General features: G+C 44.0%; 1 protein-coding gene across 7 annotated transcripts in view; it reads right to left on the reverse strand.

Annotated features, from left to right (window-relative positions):
- FYN (FYN proto-oncogene, Src family tyrosine kinase) overlaps nucleotides 1–13973 on the reverse strand; it is a 215170-nt gene that overhangs the window by 105552 nt on the left and 95645 nt on the right. The window lies entirely within an intron of this gene.

Genomic DNA, 13973 nt, shown 5'->3' on the forward strand with positions numbered 1-13973 from the left:
TAAGGTCATTAAGGTTCAATGAGGCCACAGGATAGGGCGCTAGTCCCACAGGTCTGCTGTTCTTGTAAGAGGAAGTGATACTAGGGATGTGTCTGTGCAGAGAGGCCACAGGAGAACACGGTGAGAAGGCGGCTATTTGCAAACCTCTTTGCAGAAAGGAGAGGCTTAACCAGGAGAAGAGGCCTCTTTGGGCACCTGTGCGGAGAGAGACCCAGTGTTGGACAAAGAGGTGAATTTTCCAGCCTGAGAGACTGGGAAGAAGTGGTATTTAAGACAGGCCTTGCCGCAGACCCTAAGAGATGGGAGGAAGGCATTCTAGCGCAGGAGAGTGAGTCCCTGAGGTCCAGTTGAGGGCACAGAGGTGATCTGGTTTTGCTGTGGGATGAATATGAAGTGTAGGTCGGACAGACGGATCGTGAAAGGCCTTGAGAACGTTCACCACGTTTATGCCTTTCTCAGAGGCTAATGGGAGCCTGCAAAGTTGTAAACAGAGGATGACAAGACTGATACATATGCTAACAAGGGCAAAGTCAGGAGACCTCACATGGAATAAGCATTTGGTAGTGCCAGGCATCATGTTAGCACCACATCTTATCTCCCGTAATTCTCAACTACCACTTGGGAAACTAGGATGGTGAGTTCAAGAGGTGGAGTCACTTGTCCAAGACCCCACAGCTGGTTTCCAGCAGGGAGCTCCGATTTCAGTCATAGGCCCAGCACCAAAGCGAATGCCCTGCCCATCCTGCCACTTAAAAGCTTAAATCCAGTTCTCACAACTTCGCCTACTTTCCTTGCAACCAGAATGGCTATTTAATGGAACAGAGACTGGAATGCACATTTTGTTTAGGCTTAGGAAGCAGGCAGAACAGCAGCAAAAACTTCCAATGCACAGGGCACGTCTAGAAATATTATTCAGCCTTCCAAAAGAAGCAATATGTGGGCCGGTTCTCGTCCTTCCTGTCACAACACAAAGTTACAAGTTTTCCTGTTACAGTTCAGGACTGTATCAAAGTAACCAATAATGGTAATTTGCATGTAAGCTGCAAAAATGCGTAGGGAGAGCAGTTGCCCTGGGCGCGCTGACACCCAGCGCTGACTATATATTTTTCGGGGCAGTGTCGACAGCTACTCTCAAATATTCTTTGCCCCCCCCCCCCCACTCCTGAAAGAGCATCCAATATCCAGGGGAACACAGTGCTGTGTTCTGGGTCCACTGGAAGGACAGACTTAGTGAGGGATGCCATGATCATTTCTCTTGGCTCCGTTGCTTATCCACAACCTCAGATATATTTAAGAATGAAAAAAAGAGTAAAAAACTGGGTTAGAAACAAGAGTTAATGTTCCCGAAATACAAAAATCAAATCATACCGTGACATGTACCAGCAGGAAGCACTTAAATATTCTTAAATGCACTCTCCTCCAAGGGCAAACATTTTTAGTATTTAGGAAGCAGTACTTACAGAGGTAACTTGGGTGCTATTTTGAAAATTACACACTACTATTATTATCCTAAGATATAGTTGTGCATGTATAACAGTTTGTCAGGGGAAAGGCAAACTACTGAGAGCATCAATTCAATTCAGCACACCTACCGTGCTGGATGTCTTACTGTGTCAGGCAGTGTAACTAGATAGATCAGGATAAATGAACTGAATAGTATCAGAGGTTGGTCAAATCACTCTAAAAACAACTGATGTCATAATGACCTTTTTTTTTTTTTTAACTTTAGAACCAAATTTTGAGAGCCATTCCTTTGAAAAACAGGCATAATATTTTCCACTTCCTTGCCTAATCATGCCCCAGGACTCATGTTCAGTGGCTTCTCTGTGAAATTTTCCTAACACTGCCTACCCCATTCCATCTTCAAGAAGACAGTGGGGTAGAACTGGGAATGTGTGTGTGTATCCGCATGTATGTGTGCGTGTGCACATGTGTGTGTTTGTTGGAGGGTCTTCCTTTCCTTTTTTGCTCCACAGATATACAATACTCATATTACACTTTCCACATTGCATCCCAGTTGTTGGATCCTGGTCTCACCCATAAAACAAAACCCTCAGGGTCATGTACTGTGTCTCAATGTACCTCTGTTTTCCCAAGATAGGAACAATGCCTAGCACTGCTCCTTAAATGTTTTCTGAATGAATGAACGAATGTTTTGACTATGAGCTTTATCGCAGACTCCAGAGTGTTTGATAGTCAAAATATTCTCCATGGTGGGTGTCAAAAATTTCAATGCATGCATATAAATACACTTCAGGATAATAAGTTTGTTAAAGTATAACTTACATCTAGTAAAGCTGACCTTGAGTTTTGACAAATGGACACAATTGAGCAAGGGTAGGTGGTTCTTATGTACTTGCTTGGATCCTGTCCTCAGGACTGTGAGGCTTGGGTGCCAGGGTTTTTAACAAACTCCTCTGGTGATTCAGAGAAGAATCCTTGGAGTCGATGATGCTGTGCCACTGAATTCTAGATTTCCTTGCCCTTCCTCAGCCCCATCCATCACTCTCAGTCAACTATTAATATTGAAGATGAAACCAAGACGTTTCTACTCAGCATAACACTGGAAGCAAAACCTAGGTAACTCAGCCACTTGGCTGGAGTCAACTATAATTTCTGGTTGCTTAGCAGAAATACAGCTACTATATGATATTTTTAAATGAACATGAGATATCCACCTAAAAAAAAATGCCTTTGAATCAGAGTGAATAAAAGGACTATAATTTAATAAATGAGGGACTAATCCAGAATTACTGTAGGGAAGGGATTGGGGTGAGAGAAGAAATCTGCCCTGACAACACATTGTTTTGATTCCAAATGCAACCTTCCACCTAAGTTCAAGGGGCTTTGTGAATGAGAGAGACTGACACAAGGTCAAAACTTAAGGAAGGCAGTGCTGAAGGAAAATAGAGGAAATTCATTTCATCCTTCCAATACTGGAGGAGGCCACAGGACAAGAGGGGGAAAAAAAAAGGTATTATTTTCTCTAGCCTTTATATAACTGAGAATGTTGGAAGATATGGAACCTGGCCTCTAATTAAGAATATGGGAGACACCTGGGTGGCTCAGTCGGTTAAGCATCTGACTTCAGCTCAGGTCGTGATCTCGAGATTTGTGGGTTCGAGCCCTGCATCAAGTTCTGGGCTGTCAGCCTCTAAGTGCAGAGCCTGCTTCGGATCCTCTGTCCCCCTCTCTCTGCCCCTCCCCCACTTGCACTCTGCCAAAAATAAATTAAAAAAAAAAAAAAGAGTATGGGAGAAACTTTTCCTGATTCAAATTTCCATTTTTATAAACTAGGGTCTCTATTTGGGTGAAGTCCATCATAACAAACACCAGAAGCCCACCACCATTCTTCTGTCATTCCCCCCCGCCCCCCACTCATGATTATATTACAATTGAATACTTCAAGTAATAGGGTCAATGGCCAGAGACTTGACATTTAGTGGAAATGGAATCTGACCTTTACTAATGTTTCATTGTGAACAGTGTTCTTGGTTTCATTGTGAATAATGCTTAAGATGGGAGTGATGTATTGACTAGTATTTGACTAGTTAAAAAAAAAAAAAGAAACCATCATGAATCAAAACAGAGACATACTTGGTATAAACACAGCTAAAAATTGTATACTATGCATACTTGTTCTGCTGAGGTCCTGGGACACTACTGGCCTGCATGTGTTTTAAGAGTTCATTGATTAGAATAGATTTTTCTGAAAGGGTGAATTAAAAAAAAAAAAAAATCACCCTGGTTCTGCAAAATGCCACTGAGTTACCCCTAAGAGAAAGGAAATCATGGAAACTGTGGTGGAGACATTTGGAAGTATGCTTCACACTATCATTTACAAGGCAGGGTATGTCGGTCTCACCAGCTGCCAGGACTGGTGGAAAAGTGCTGAGCTAGGGGTTAGGACCAAACCAAGCGTCTCCCTGTAATTAGAGTTAGTTGGGGAAAATGTGGCACACAGAAGACAGAAACATGTGGCCTCAGACTGGGGCGGAGGTGGGGGAGGACAAGAAAGCTGATTAAGTTTCTCTCTCAAGAGATTTCAATTAAAGAATCTAGTTGGGTGTGGCCCTGGACCGCTCTGCTGCCCGTACTTGTAGCTGTGAGCCACATGGAACACTTGAAATATGGCTTCTCTAACTTGAGATGAGCTGTTGAGTATAAAATACACGCTGAGATTTCAAAGATTTAGTACCGAAATGTTCCAACAATTTTTAATATTGATTGCATGATGATATAACAGTTTAGATACATAGTAGGTTACAGTATATTGTTAAAACTAATTTCACCTATTTCTTTGTACTTTCATTTAACATGGCTACTAGAAAATTTTACATTATGCATGCTCCTTGCCTTCTATTTCTATTGGCCGGCACTGATTTGGACCCTCATTTCTTCACTTGTTAAATGTTACTGGGAGTGGAAACCTGGATCGTGGAGGTTAGCATGGGAAGAAAAACATTGCGGACAATGAGTGACAATGTCAGGGCGGAACAGTATGGTTATTACTTGCTGACTGAAAACGTTAACTTCAGGAAGCGTGAGGAGGAATCACAAGAGACCCAAGCTAATTAGGTCTGACCTGGGTCCCGTTCAACCTGCCTGTGCCTCAGGTTGCTAACCTGTAAAATGGGAGGGCAGGACTAAATTCCTACTGGCTGAAGTAAGACCAGAGAGGGCCTCTACCTGCAATTGTTTCCCGTTGCTTCAAGTTCAAGGATAATTTCTGCTAAAAAGAATTAGAAGTAACCTAATTGGTCTGTATCCTTGGCCAACACTGTGACGCCAACACTGTGGCCCATTCTGAGAAGCACTGCTATTTATCTTCGACCGTTCTTCTCCTGGGAACAAACTCACAGTTTCTTCTGTGACTCATTAAAACAGTTAAATATACACAAAGAACAAGGAGTGCAAGGTGGGGAAAACAGACTTCATCTCCCTGATAAGGGCTCAGACAACAACTTGAAAAAGAGAAGTCCTAGAGATGATATTCAGAGGGAAATGTATTTGTTTTCTTTCTTTTTTTTTAATTTTTTTTAAGTTTATTTGTCCATTTATTGACAGATAGAGAGAGACAGAGAGGTAAAGAGAGCCTCCCAAGCAGGCTCCATGCTGTCAGCACGGAGCCTGATGTGGATGTGGGACTTAAACTCATGAACCATGAAATCGTGACCTGAGCTGAAATCAAGAGTCAGACACTTAACTGACTGAGCCACCCAGGCGTCCCATATTTGCTTTCTTCCCAAGCTACAGATGAAATATCTACTATTGTGCTCTTAACCTACTAATTAAGAAATACAAGGTTTTATAATATATCAGTTAACGACTTTCCTCCATAAAACCCAACCTTCCCCCCTCTTCAAAAATCAATCACCCCTCAAATCAGATTTCAAGAACATTAATTTCTGTTTAAAAGAGATGTTAAAAACAAGCAAGCAAAGCATTCCATTTCTAAACCAAGCCTTGGCTGATGTGCGGGGGCCTCGGCTGGCTGCGGCCCAGGTGCTGGAAGCTGGTGATTCTGCGGACGAGCGTCAGAGTATATAAATCAGTTACCCACATGGAAAAGTTGGGATGGTTAAAATACAGACTGAGATTTCTGATAGTACGGGCCCACATCTGTCTGAGCCCCAGTAGCACCTGCAGCTTTTAGGTATATGTGGCTTGTGTTTCTCCAGCTGCACAGCCCTGTCCTGGCTGACTTTTCCTTGTTCACAGACTTACCCAGTCAGGTAGGCACTAGTCTAAGGCAAGCACTGTAGGTGGGAGACAGTGCCAGAGGTCAGGGATCAGAGGGAACATGGCAGAGTGGAAAACCTTGGCTCGAAGCCTGACAGATCTGGCTAGGTATCAGCTCCACCATAGGAGCTGGGTGACCCTCAGCAAGTCCCTTTGCTTGCCAGTCTGAACTGTGGCGTGTGGGGGAAAGTGAAATAAATTCTACAGTTAAGGAGCCTATGCGGTACCCTGGCAGGCAGTAGTAAACGGCTCTGTAAAGTTACTCCTTCTTATCCTAAAGGCAAAGAAATGTGTTCAGCATAATCTATTATCACAGCAAAATCTGGCTGACTGCCAGGGCACTGGCTAAAAAAAAATCATCATTGTAAAAATATGAAGGTCATTCACTATAAAGAACTGAGGAAGAGAAAGCAAAGGGTAAAAAATATCACCGTCCCAATGTAATAACGGGTACAGGTGAGGATTATCCATTGATACTCAAGGCACTGGGCAAAAGGTAGGTGGGTGACAGGATGTTCACAAAGGATCCATGCACCAGCCCACAGATGCCTTACTGACCCAAGGTGTATGTGAACATAGGGGAGGTCTGGTTACCACTGTATTCAAGAGATCAAGCAGATCACTCTGGATGGTGGGACACGCTGATACCATGGACCTCCTGCTGTGATAGAATATCAAGCATCTATCACTATGTGTGAGGTATTTTTGCCAAAAAATGTTTCACCTGCATCTAATCCCAAGCCTCTAGATCTAACTATTTTCAGGAAGAGAGAAAGGGCAAGTTGAACAACACCATGAAGAAACAAGCAAGGCCAAAATACAGGACATTCTACACTACATGTAGCCTGGACAACTGGGGAGGTCTTAATATGAAGTGGATATTAGCTAATATCATGGACTTATTGTGAATATCTTAGCTATAACAGTATTGTGATTATGTGGAAGAATTTGTATTCTTAGGAGATACGTGATGAAATATTTAGAGGTAAAGTGTTAAGATGTTTGCAATTTTCTTTTTTTTTCATAATTTTTTTTAATGTTTATTTATTTTTGAGACAGAGAGAGACAGAGCATGAACGGGGGAGGGTCAGAGAGAGGGAGACACAGAATCCGAAACAGGCTTCAGGCTCTGAGCTGTCAGCACGGAGCCCAACGCGGGGCTCGAACTCACGGACCTCGAGATCATGACCTGAGCCGAAGTCGGCCGCTTAACCGACTGAGCCACCCAGGCGCCCCGATGTTTGCAATTTTCAAATGGTGCAGAAAAAATTTATGTAATATATGCTATATATGTTATATATAATACATATAAATGTAAATATGTTTAAATTGGAAGAAGGAACAAAGAAAGCAAATGTGGTGAATTCAGAACAATTGGTGAATCCAGGTAAAGGACACATAGGTGTCAGTTTTACCATTCTCCCAAACAGGCGGCTCTGAAGTTTTTCAGAATAAAAAATTGGGAAAGAAACTGGAAGAGAGAGAGAAGCAAAATATAATAGAGAAGAAAAAAAATCACATGTCACTACCTCCTCTTTTCTTAATCCCCTCGACATTTATATTCAGGTCAGCTTCACTGTGTCTCTTCATTCAATACGGTTATAGTTTTACCACTTTAATAAATTTCACGTGTGCTCATTCAGACTGATGGAGCTACTGTCTTGGCTGTTTTTTTGGCTGACATCAAAACCAAACTTTAAACAAGGCTCCAATACCAGGCTCTGGAAGTGCAGCAAGTAGGTATGAAGCCTAAGATATCGTATCAAAAACTCCTGAAATTGACACCTAATTCCCTATCCAGACGGCTTTTAGGCCAGGAAGACTGGATCAAAGGTGGAACATCCTCTTCGGCTTTGATCTTTCTTCAAAGATGGCACTCTCTCGAGGTGCCTGGGGGGCTCAGTTGGTTAAGCGTCCGAGTCTTGATTTCGGCTCAGGTCATGAACTCATGGTTTGTGAGTTCGAGCCCCACATCAGGCTCTGTGCTGCCAGTGTGAGCCTGCTTGGGATTCTGTCTCTCCCTCTCTTTCTACCTCTCCCCCGCTTGTGCTCTCTCTCTCTCTCAAAATAAACAAACTTCTTAAAAAAAATAATATGGCACTCTCTCCACCTGCATTGGGCATTGACAGAGGAATGACAGGTACAAGGTAAGTGGTCAACCCAGCCACAGAGGTCTCAGACACCACATATGGCACGCTGTGCCTATGTTCAGGCGCATAGAGCAGCAAGGGCACAACCCAAAGAACCGTCTCTCAGAATTCAAACTTTAATGCAGTGAGAGCTCCCAGTGATGTGGGAATTAATTCTGTGATGCCTTTAAGATGGAGAGGGCCATAAAGGGTCTGGATTCAAACAGCGTAGATACAAGCTCAGTTCTACTGCACAAGTTAGCCGCACAACTTCAGAGCAGTTCTTTGTGGGGGTGCAACAAACACTGTGCCGGGGACAGCTCTTCACTGGGCAGAACTGTCTTAGGCACCGTAGGACATTTGCCAACCACCCGACCCCCACATCACCATATGCCAACAGTGCCTCCAGTCTTTGAGAGGGGGACAACAAAGACTCCCAAATGCCTCCTGCCTCAGTCATGGGCTAAATTTTCTGAGTCGCAGATTTTATCTGGGGATAATACCTGTTCTACCACCTAAGGAGGGATTTGGGAGGACCAAATATGCCACAGCTCCTTATAAACCTGAATTATCTCTACAAACGATACCACGGACAGCCTTGCCAGTCAGAGGCAGGTCTACAGAGTGGGTCCTAATACCTGTATCCCACATGGGATCTATTGCACAGGGTGAGCTGTCCAGTCACGTACTAGAATATGCAACAGCTACTCATTCTGAGAATGTTTCCCCTCCTTGAGTGGGAGATTCTGGTTTTAAGCATTGCCGCAGACCAACCCCACACTGCTGTGTAAATTTTAGAGGGAGGGCTGTTGGCGGATTTATGCACCACTGGAGCAGACAAGAAGGATGGTGGTCTCATAGTAGCTTCAAAGAATCTGCCTTAGGATGGCACCCAAACTAAACTGGAACGAGGACACTTCTCTTAGTGAGCAAGAAATGGCTTCCAGGGTCAAGAGAACAAGGTAGCAGGATATGGTGCTCTACCCTCCCATGCACAGCAGAGCAAGGAGCAGCATGCACTGGTCTGACCTTCAAAATGCCTGATCTGTTCTTTGCATCTTTCAGCCATGCTTATGGGAGGGAATCTTTTTTTTTTTTTTTTTTAATTTTTTTTTTCCAACATTTATTTATTTTTGGGACAGAGAGAGACAGAGCATGAATGGGGGAGGGACAGAGAGAGAGGGAGACACAGAATCGGAAACAGGCTCCAGGCTCTGAGCCATCAGCCCAGAGCCTGACGCGGGGCTCGAACTCACAGGCCGCGAGATCGTGACCTGGCTGAAGTCGGACGCTTAACCGACTGCGCCACCCAGGCGCCCCTATGGGAGGGAATCTTAGAGGCTGGGCAGGGCTTTCTATCAGTGTGCACAACAGTCACTTGGAGAGTGATATGAAGAAAGCACCTGCCACAGGGGTTCAGATTCTGTCCATCTAGAGTGGGCCCAGGCACCTGTACTTGTAAATAGTCTCTCTGGGTGATTCAGATGCAGGCCACAGACTGCCTCTGGGAAAACAGGGACACCTCTCCAGAGATTTCTACAGTTAGGAGGCTTTGCCTTCAACTCTCCCCCATGGAGCATTCTGGCTCTCATTTTATTGCCTTCATGACTTAGAATTTAGGTAAAAGTGCTTCTCTGCCCTCAGATGTGGTTATTTTGGGGGGCTAAAAAACTGTTCTTCCTCTACCTCTGTTCCTCCTCCCCACCCACCTACCATACACATTGTGTAAAGCAAAAGCTGATTTTATTTTGTTGATCTAATCTCTCCTTTATCATTCACTTTCAAATGAGGACTAGGAAACACTGACTGGGCAGAAAGTTCCGACCCTTCCTTTAAGGAAGGCCAAAGGCCTCAGGTATTAATGGGGAAGTGAAGGAGGTCACCAAAGGCAGAGTTGGGAAAAGGCACAAGTCCTTTTTTTTAATATACTTTTTTTTTTTTTTTTTTTAGAAAGAGAGTGAGAGAAGAGTGGGGGAGAGGGGCAGAGGGAGAAAGAGAGAGAACTCAAGCAAGCTCCACGGTCAGCACAGAGCCTGACATGGGGCGGCCCTGGGATCCTGACCTAAGCCCGAATCAAGAGTTGGGCGCTCAACTGACTGAGCCACCCAGGTGCCCCAAGGCACAAGTCTTGAAGAGCAAAGTACAAGTGGGTACCGACTCCAGCTCATTAGCTGTGGTAAAGGGCACTGAAGTGGCCTCCAAAAATTACCCGGGAGTTGGAGAGGCAGTGTTGGCAAATAAGAAGCTACACATGTGTAGCTTTTCCATAGTTTCTTACATTAAAATATTTAGCACTGACATGGTTTTAGTCTCACCTGACACTGCTTACTATTTAGCTTTGGTACATTCCTCCAAATTCTATTCATCTTAAAAAAAACAGCAGACTGATGAAAATGCAAAATCTCTGGGCTTGGCCATCTGAAATGAGATCTTTTACCCTTGTCTTCTCCAACGTTCCAGAATGCATTTTTTTGCAAAGGGAAAGATTATCAGAAAAGGAAAAATGCAGAGTAGTAAAGTCGAAAGAATATTATACTGAAGGTTTTGGTGAGAAAATATTTATGTCCACCAGCACACGTCACACCCTTTCTGGGAAGATATTACTAGCCTTGAAGCTGGGTTCGTAGATCCCAAAATATACCTCACAAAAAGCACAGTTACCCTCCCAAAATAAGCCCTATAATTAAAGTCCTTTCAAGTGGATCGTCCTATATCACAACTTGACATACGTTGCTTTAATCTCCCTGCTTTAGCAAGTGTAGCCATCTTGGGCTACAAAAGCTCTCAATAACTTACACTTAAACCAGACTGTGGTGTCACTAGGAAATTGATGCAAATAAACAGCCCTGTGTACCAAAATACCCAATCTCAATCATCTGTAATGAGATCTCTCTCCTCCCTAAGCACATTTTCATCACACCAGAATCGCTGCCCTTGATTTAAAAGGAAGGACTAGCCCAGATTGAAATACCATTACATCTCAAAGGCTATCTAGAGACAGGCACTTGTGAAGAAGCTGGGGCCGAAATTAAAATATGAGACAACCTCTTTTGTGTGAATGTGAGGATCATGTTGTGTGAGTCTCATTTTCAGTTTACAGTCATCAGTATAAGCCTTCAGATGCCCATCTGTCTTGCTGAAGTCACATCTTGCTTGGAGTCAGGGGCAATGTAAGAGAGAGTCTCTTACGAGACCTTTCAGCCCTATGATTCTCTGACCAAACCTCTCTACGTTTTCTGGTTCTATATTGACCTCTAACTAAATGCCAAAATATCAAAGATTTTATACCTTCAAAATAATAAGTACTTTGGGTATTAAATTTTAAAAATTCCTTCTATATCAGGTTTCTCAGTCTCAGCAGTTTTGACACCTTGGGCCCGATCATTCTGCATGAGGGGGTTGCTGTCCTGTGCACTACAGGATAGTTAGTAGGGAGCAGAATCCATGGCCTCCACCCACGCGATGCCCATAGCACACAACTCCCCACCCCCTGCTGCGACAACCAAAAATGTCTTCAGACATTGACTAGTGTCCTTTGGGAGAACAAAATTAATCTGGGTTGAGAACCACTGCTCTCTGTTTATATATTTACATATCTCCCCCAGGTATGGCTGGGTGGGCAGGGGAGGGTGGTGGGGAGTCTAGATTTTTCAAGGCACTCACAAGTTTTAATTTTAAGAATTTCAAACTTCCTATGACTCATAATGAAGAGTCAGGACATGTGATACAGTGCTACCTTGAAAGATTTATAAAGAACACTACTGCTGTCTTAAACAAAGGGTGGTGAGGCTTGCCCTCATTTCGGTCAAGACGTGTAAGAAGACGGATTTGCCGTCACCCTATCTCTTGGATGGCTCTTCTCCCTACTTTTAACAGTTCCATTCTTTGAAGACTACTGTTAACAAATCCTTCATGTTCCATTACCAGGCACTCAGTACTGACTGCAAAAGAAGAACACTGGGGTTGGTGTCTCCTCACATCGTCTATAGATGCAATGGCCCATGGTACCAATGGCCCACGGTACCGCTGGTGGACCAACCACCTCAGGGGCAGGGTTCCCAGCGCTGGGCCACGTATCCAGGAGGGGTGTGGTAAAGCAGATGCTTCCTCAAGGAGAGGCAGGGTGGGAGGGAGAGGGAAATAATATCAGGAGACAAACAGTACAAGAATGGAACACGGTAAGTTCAGCCCAGAGAGGGGAAGATGAATGATGGAGAGTGTCTCCAAATACCGGAAGGGCTGGTATGTGACAGAGTGGAAAGACAGGTCTCTACTTAGAAAGTGACTAAGAGCATAGGCGGCTCAATAATATTTATCACAGGCCTGCCATTGTGCCAGGCACTGTCTGGGCACTGAGACCAGAGGAAGGAAAAAGACCAAGGTCCTGCTTCATGGAGCATATGTCATAATTTACTGTAAAGACTAGAATGCTTTCCTTCCCTCCCTGCTTCCCTTCTTTCTTTTTAACAATTTGAGCTAAACACCCAGGTATTTGCTCATTTTTTTCCCCCATTGTAAAACTATGGTTTAATTAACATAGAGCAAAATTCACCCTTTTATTGTAGAGTTCTATGAATTTTCAGGAAATATACAGTTGTATCAATATCACCACAGATGGGGGCACCTGGGTGGCTCAGTCGGCTGAGCATCTGATGTCCGCTCAGGTCACGATCTCGCGGTTTGCGAGTTTAAGCCCCATATTGGGATCGCTGCTGTCAGCACAGAGCCTGCTTCAGATCCTCTGTCCTTCTCTCTCTGCCCCTCCCCTGCTTGCCCTCTCTCTCAAAAAATTAAACAAACAAACAAAAAATATTGCCACAGATAAAGATCCAGAACAATTTCATTACCCTCTAAAATTTTCCTGTTTCCCTTAACTTTTTTTCTTAATTGGCGCAAGCTACTCTTCACGTAGCAAGCTCCCTACCCCTGAGAGAATTTGGACTGCCCTTTGTCACGGGTTCTGTAGAAGAGATTTGATTTGGGCTCGAGGGAGAATGGGCTGGACAACCCCTGAAGCTGTGTCCATCTCTCCAATTCTATGAAACAAAGGGGTCCACTTAGGGACACCTAATCTTAAACACCAGCCCATCTGCAGTGACACAGTTGATTCCCTCCCACCACAGGAAAAGTCCCATCCCAATGCCAAATTCTTGTAGTTAAAGCTCAAAAATTTAGTCTGATAACTGGATCTCCAGGAGGAGTACATAATAAGCACAGACAAGAAAGTAAATAAATAAAAATAAAGCTTTGGAAATGAATGCCTAAATACGGTACCCAAGACCCAAACCACGGGGACCATCTATTCCCGACCCGTCTTTTCCTTCTCATTATTTTGGTTCGTAGTAACAATGACTCCAAAACTGAATGGAACTCAAACGAACTCCAAACTCTAACTGCACTTGGCTCCAAAGGTAACAGGAAGGTAAGTTAAATTAGTCAAGCACATCTAAGAATGGGTAGGCAGAGGTGGAGAAGACAGCAAATGTCTTGGGGTTCCCACAAGGTGTTACAGAGTGGACTCTGGAGGACGGACCGTGGTGACCAGCTGTGACATCTCTTGTGACAGCAAATGTGGTGTGACCAACCCATCCCCAGTGGCCCTCCTGCTGGGAGATATGTACACCTTTTGGTGGTCTGACTTCAGTGGCAAATGTCTAGTTTCCAAACGACGCTGTCCTGTTATCAAGAATAACTGCTTTATTTAACACCTACTATGCCCCAGCACTACCTAGCTCATTTTATTCTCATGACAACCTTATGACGGAGGTAACATTACAAGCCTCATTTTACAGATGAGGAAACTGAGGCTCAGGGAGGGTATGTAACAGCCAGTTAGTGTAGAACTTAAACTTCAACCCGGGTCTCCTGATCTCGAAGACTGTTCTTTTTACTACTGCTAGCAAGGTCTTCTGGGTGGTTGCTGAATTTAATGTTCTTGGCCTCTCCGGCCACTGAAATGCTGGGACTGGCTCCCAGACGTGCTGAGTTCTTGCTTCCCTTCGACTTTCCATTTCCCAAGCAGCTAACTGACTATTTCTTGTTTCAACAGATAGGCCATAAGGATCTCTCCGCAGCGGAGAATCTTTGTTGCTGTTGTTATTC

This window comes from Prionailurus viverrinus, chromosome B2 (genome assembly GCF_022837055.1).
Source record: "Prionailurus viverrinus isolate Anna chromosome B2, UM_Priviv_1.0, whole genome shotgun sequence".
Classification (NCBI taxonomy): Eukaryota; Metazoa; Chordata; class Mammalia; order Carnivora; family Felidae; genus Prionailurus; species Prionailurus viverrinus.